At 46.9% G+C, this 6,630-nt stretch overlaps 1 pseudogene; it reads right to left on the bottom strand.

Moving 5' to 3' along the window:
• Positions 1 to 407: 407 nt before the first annotated feature.
• LOC121837176 lies at positions 408 to 3,520 on the bottom strand (annotated as a pseudogene).
• Positions 3,521 to 6,630: the final 3,110 nt, after the last annotated feature.

The raw sequence follows: 6,630 nt of genomic DNA, 5'->3' as shown, positions 1-6,630 counted from the left end.
TGTCGCAGAAAAGCCGATGTTGGTGGCGTGACGGAAAAATTCTGATTGGTCAATACGGTCATTACGTCACAACTACATGTCCTCGTCCAAAAAGTTTAAACAACCCACACAACGCTCACATGAATCGGCACGTAACGCGTGGAATGAAAACGATAAAGCATGAAATGTAAAGCGAATTGGAGGTCGCCGCATGGCTCAAATGATTTCACTTTATATAGTAACTAATTTGCCTTAACGAAAAACACTTTGCAGAATTTATGGCGGGATTCGAACCAACAAACCAACGGTAGCGAGCCAGACGCGCTACTGACTAGGCCACGCAAGGATTTGTTTTTTCTTTATTGCGCAATGAAAGCACCATCGGCCCAAGTATATTAGAACAATCTACAAGTCTTATGTAGAGTACATTAAAAGCTTCCCATTTCAGTGAGCGTTTTGCAAAGGTTGAGCCACTCGGGTTTGGTATCCCGGTTTGAAAACACACTTTCCTCCTGCTTAACCAGATTGAAAAAATAAAGCCTCAATTCCTTCGCATTTGAGTCGGCATGGCGGAGAGCCATGTGCGACCTCTAAATTCTACACAAGCCTAATAACATAAACATATCGTACGGAACTCCATCATCATTACTTACATTCAAAAACCGTATGCCGGATTGGGTAATGCACGACTGCTTCTTCAGCGTGCGCTGAAGCAAAAAAAAAAAAAAAAGAAGAAAAAAAAAAAAAGAAAAAATAGCGTCCCAGCAAATGGACGCTTTGCAGCAGCTGTGCATGGGCGCCGCCATAAGGGACCTTCAATTTTTGTTCCCTCTTATTCCGTTCGCTTCACTTCATCATCACCACATCAGGACAAGTTATTGCCATTTTAGATGCGACTGTATTCTTGTGCCCAGCATAGGCCCTTGTGAAGACCCGTCAACGCCCGCTTCAGTGGCTCGGCATCTCGGTAAGACAAGAGAAGGGCGGCTTTGGCGGCTCAATTTGGCGCGTGTGTAAAGCGTCTATATGAATACATGTTCGATGGTTTCGGGTTTATTACATAAAATACAATCAACCGACCACGGCACACCAATACCCTTGGCTTGAAGCCACACTTTGACTGGCAGCGGCTAGAGTGTAATTTAAGAAAGAGAGTTTTTACTGAAGGGGGTATAGACCTTTGTCTGGAAGTGCTCTTTTTAGCCTCGACCGCAAGGAGCAAAAGCGAACAATAATCTCGAACCCAGACGCTCACGGCGAGGAGGGGCTGCGTCGGCCTGCGCCGCTGCTTCCCTCCGCGGGATTCTTCTCTGGTGTGCCGACTGTTGTTTCGCCGTCATCAGTCCTGTTTACCGCGGTATGTGAGTATAGTGCCCGTAATGGTGAGAGCCGTTTGTCCATACGCCACTTTGCCGCTGTTGGTTTCCATCTAGCCGAGCCAGAAAACATCTCGCGACGAGTTGACCGCACCACGAGTGACGAAGAAAAACCAAACATGGCGACGGTTTGTACGATTGCTTTGGTGGCTCCGGTGCTGCGTGTCTTCAGCGTCCTCGCGAGAAGATTTCCCTGCCCTTTGAGGTTATTGCAAGCACCACAAATGGTACGGAAGATGTGGAATCATCGTCTCAACTACAAATAAGCAGGCCTTCACGAGCAACGACGATGCCGAGCAGGCGCTCGGCACCGTTGTGTCGTCAGATATTCTACAACGCCGAGGTATTTTCATTTATCATTTGGAATGGCTTCAAGAGTGGGAAATTAATCAATTTCGCGGATTGTTAACGCCGAGGCAAATGCCCTCCATTGCAGTGCCGTTGCCGCGCAAGGTGCAGAGAAAACCGGGTGGCGGTGGCGGCGGTGCTCTTTGATTGCTTTGATCTTGCGCCGTCGGGTTCATGGAGTCCGGAGTAAACGTACGTACGTGCGTCTGCTGGATCGGTGTTTTGGACTGCCTCAAAACTCTTTCTCATGCGCATTTTCCTTGTGAAGCTTAGTAGCTCATTACACTTCGTCGTCGACTGGGCTCATTTGACTACGACGCACGAGCCTGCGTGATGTGAATTTCACTGCCTAAGATCTTTGGTGTGCTGTAACGAGGGCTAATACAATATCACCGCGAACTTCTGAACAAACGTGTCGAAGTTTCGTCTGTTATCATAACTGATCGCCTGACACAATATTAATCAGTAGCGTTCCTAGACTCCGCCCCCAGAGGCACCCTGCTTCGTTGCCCGATAGTAAGTGTCCACTGGTACCTCGTAGAATCCCAGCCCCCACTTCAAGTACCACCCTTTAGAACTGGCAATGATAGTCTCGAACCCAAACGCTCGCAGCGTGTATGTGTGTGTGTGTGGGGGGGGGGGGGGGCGATAGACCGCGACCTTTCCCAGTACTAGCAGTGCTAGCACGTTGCCGGCGTCCGTCTTGTTTACCGCCGTGTAATGTATCAGAGCGATTCGTCCGGACGGGACTGTGCCATTGTTGGTTGTACGAACAACCAGAGGAAACGCATGATTCTTTTAAACACCCACTGGCCGTCACACATTTGCCTAAGAAGCGAGTGCTGATGCGACGTCTACGGCTGTGTCGGTGCATTCGGACAGCCTGCCGCATCCAGCTCCCTAAAGCAACGCCGCCAACGCAGCCCCCCCTCCCCCCCCCCCCCCCCTCCTTCCTGTCTGCCAGTTCTTTCCGCGTGGTGGCGCGAGCGTAGATAAACATGGCGGCGCGCTGGAGTTGGCGTGGACACTGGTCTATAATCATCCTTTTCACACGCTTCAACACATTCTGGCCTCCACTAGGAACGACACTTCTATACAGGGGGATCGGAAATAAACTGGTCAACAAATCGCTCAGAAGCGTTTTCTTACTCACACCAGACAAGTATTAAAACGAAAAACGGACAGAAAAAAAAAGAACGGCATCAACCACCTCCTTGTGATCAGTCTTGGGCAGTAACGCGTTACTAGTAACGCGTTACTGTAGCACATGGAAGCACGTGTGTTCTACAAAATTCTTATACACCGGCCGCACATTGATATCAGCATGACGTACCGCCATACGGCATCGCCATATACTGTGCAGTCCAATGAGCATTATCATATAATAAGGTAGAGTACCTTCTTCGCGATCTTTAGAAGGAAGGCCTTTTTTATGGTGCTTTCAAGAACGTCCCCCCCTCCAAAAAAAACCCAAAAAACTTTGCGTCCCAGCAGTCCAGGAACACATGTTCAACGGTCTCTGGATTTTCGCACAATAAGCAGTTTTCTAACCAAGCTACTGGTATGCCCTTTTCAACTAACCAAGCTTTTACAGGAAGCGATCCGCTGTGTAACTCGAAGAAAAATGGTTTCGTGCACGCTGGAATTACCAGTATCTTCACTCGTTTTAGAACATCCAGTGCCTGCGCTACAAACAGCGATGGATACAAGGGTGTGGGAAAGAGCAACTCGACCAGGTATTTCGACAACCGCTTGCGTGAAACACCAGACAAATACTTTAATGAAAAACGTGTTGACAAAAACCGATAGGCCCCCATACCTTCCTTCAAATGAGCCTGGACACCAAAGCTGATTTCATCGCTCGTCGCTTCTATAAACTCGGGCAGCAGATTGCGCAGCCTTACCTGAATTACATTGCGTAAAAAAGGGTCTCTCTGGTCTCAAAGACAAAGAAACCTGTTGGCCAGGTGTCTAATAAACAAATGCAAAAGTCCCAGATCGCTGGACTTGATCTGACGAAAGAGATTTGATTGACTTGCTCCTTCCCACGCCGAACTCGAAATAAAAACAGCAAGCACTCGATGCATGCGCTGAATATTCATTCGTGAATAATGCAAAACTTCCAAGGCATACCACAGCTTGGCAGCGAAAAACAATGTTGCACACAGTTGCACGCGAAAATATGGAGAAGCACTTTCCTGCATTTCAGAGTATTTGCACGAAGAGATTCAGTTTCATCGTGCAAGTACTGGTCGCTGGTGCGGTAATAGAGACCTTTAGCAAACCGTTGCCGTGCTCCGCGTACCACACTACCGGAGCCTTTGAAGCATGCTTTTAAGCGCGCGCTTGGGTGGTACCATGACCGCGGGGTGCGCGCTTAAAGGCATACTTCAGAAGCTCTGGTAGTGCGGTGCGCCGAACACGGCAACGGTTTGCTAAAGGTCCTTAATGTTCGAAAGGCACTCCAAGATAACGCATCCGCCGGGAGGACCATACAATGGCGTCAAACAAAGTTGGCACGGAGGGCAAATCACCGTGCCAAGAACGGGTAACCTTATGCCAGTTTACCGCGCTACACGTGTGCTCACAAAACCTTTTGGTTACCTTAACTGCTCTTCGAACACTTTCTTCGTCAACACAAAAAATAGTGACGTCATCTTCGTAAGACAAATTTCGAACTTCGGTACCACGCAGATGACTGTCACTGATAAGGCTTATAGCAAAAAGGTTAAAAAAATACAAAAAAGTAACGGCGAAAGTGGACAATCCTGTCTTACTGACGAAAAAAGCCTAATATGCTCACAGACACGCTTGTTAACAACAAGGCTGGTGGCACAGTCTTGATACGCCATCCGCACACCATCGCATAAAACGGAGCCCAGATTCACAAGCTTTAAGTCAGAAAAAAGAATATCTTGAGATACGCGGTCAAAATCTTTCTCTAGATTGACCTGCAACAGTGCCACCGTCAATGTTATTGGACGACAAGAGCCAAAGAGACGGAGTTTTTCGCGATCATCACTTTTTGAAATACAAATCGTGTGCGTATACAAAAAAGATGGAGGCGAACTATTCAATTAATACGCCTTCCTGAACACTCACACAAGAAAGGTGCAATTTGGTTTCCGAAAGCCTTGTAGAGCTCTCCTCCTAAAGCATCAGGACCGGGCGATTTTCCGATTTCTAGATTTTCGATCGCCTTTTCAATTTCTCCCAACATTATTGGCTGTTCTAACCTTTCGCTCAAGTGGTCCTCTAGTTTTGGCATTAACGGCGATAATTGCGTCTAGAACCCGTCTTTATTGGGGCACGGAAACAAGGAAGCTCCTTACAGCAGTCTACGAACGCGCATTCGATTATTTCTTTATTGCTGGTTACGGTTCCGTGGTATAAAGTTTCCCTGATCTCATTCTTACTGGTGTACGTCTTTTCTACTCTGAGGGCTCGTTTTGTTGAATTCTCGCCAAGTGATAACCGTTTTAATCGCGCGCGTACCATGGCCCTTTTGTACCATTCCGTGTCGAGAGCCTGAAGTTTCTTTTTTAAACTGAGTATGTCATCAGCGAAAATGCCGGGCGTACAACAATCTTCCTGCAGCAACTTTTGTAGCAGTTGGCTCTGCTCTCTTGTTTCGTTTTCTTTTTTTGTGTATTTCAATATACTGGACCGTTCAAGTGCTTTCATTTTTAAGTCTTGTTTAAAGAATTCCCATTTTTCTCCGAAGCCTCTCACTCTTCTGCTAGCCAAATCGTCGAGGCTTTCAAGAACCCGCTTTAAAAAAGGATCATCTCCTAGAAGGTTTGTATTAAATTTCCCTGAATCTTAATTAAACTTTTTAGTAGATTCTCAGGTGAACTGAGCATAAAAAAAAAACAAGGCAGCTGGTCACTGAAAGGAACATGATATACAGAATAAAACTTAAAGGCGCTGATGATTTCTACAGAGACTTGTGCTCTGTCCAAGTGCGCTTGACTCACTCCTTGGAAGTGAGTGAACTGTAAGCAGCTCGCACTTGAAGCACAGTGGGCGACGTCTTCTAATTCGCCTAGCTGGACCAATTCGCTCAAGAAGGGTGCGATAGCATCCCCGTACCATGCGCTGTTTGATCGGTCATCTGGAGCGCAAACGCGATTGAAATCACCCAGATAAACGAAAAGACGGTCCGTCGTAACATACTGGCTAATGTTAAAAAAAAAATACTAATCTATCTTCTACCTTATTCGGAGCGTAACTTCACCATACGTGAAAATTGTAACTTGAAAACAAGAAATCACACACTATCAATCGTCCGGCCTCGCAGCTAAAAGACCTATTGCTTTATTACCCAAGCATCAAGGAGAATGCAGAAATTGGTGCTCCACGCGCCACACGCGAACGCCTTCATTGTATCAAAAACTCGAAGTAAATAGCCAAAATAAAGCGTTGACGAACACGCAAGCAAGATGCCATTTGTTTTAGGTATTTGCTTTGGAAAGTTACTACTGGTAGAGCCAGCGCGTGCGGCGCGTGAAACACTAATCCCCGCATTCTCCATGATGCTTGAGTAATATAGAAATAAGTCCATTACTTGTTCTAGAGTTCCGATGGATTTTCGGAGAAGCAAAAGGCAGCCCCCCGAAGTTCCAACAGCGTGACTGACACACAGGTCGTACCTCGACTTGAATAGGTGGACCCCACTCTCTACTGGGTGAAACAAGGAGACGGTAGGCTCTTTAAATCGACCGGAAAATTCGGTTTCTTAACCTATCGCGCTACGACCTTGTGCAGCGTTGCCCACAGATGGTGGATTTTTTTTGTAAAATTTGCAAAGAGCGAACTTACCTGAGGAAAAAGTAAAGAAAGAAAAAGGCTTAGCTCCTATGGAAACTCAGCGACGCCACTGGTCTTCAAACAACACGGCGCCGTTTCGCACGGGGGACAAGAGATG

The sequence above is a fragment of the Ixodes scapularis genome, unplaced genomic scaffold, assembly GCF_016920785.2.
Source record: "Ixodes scapularis isolate PalLabHiFi unplaced genomic scaffold, ASM1692078v2 PGA_scaffold3__209_contigs__length_174095766, whole genome shotgun sequence".
Lineage (NCBI taxonomy): Eukaryota > Metazoa > Arthropoda > Arachnida > Ixodida > Ixodidae > Ixodes > Ixodes scapularis.
This window is presented reverse-complemented; position numbering and strand designations above follow the sequence as displayed.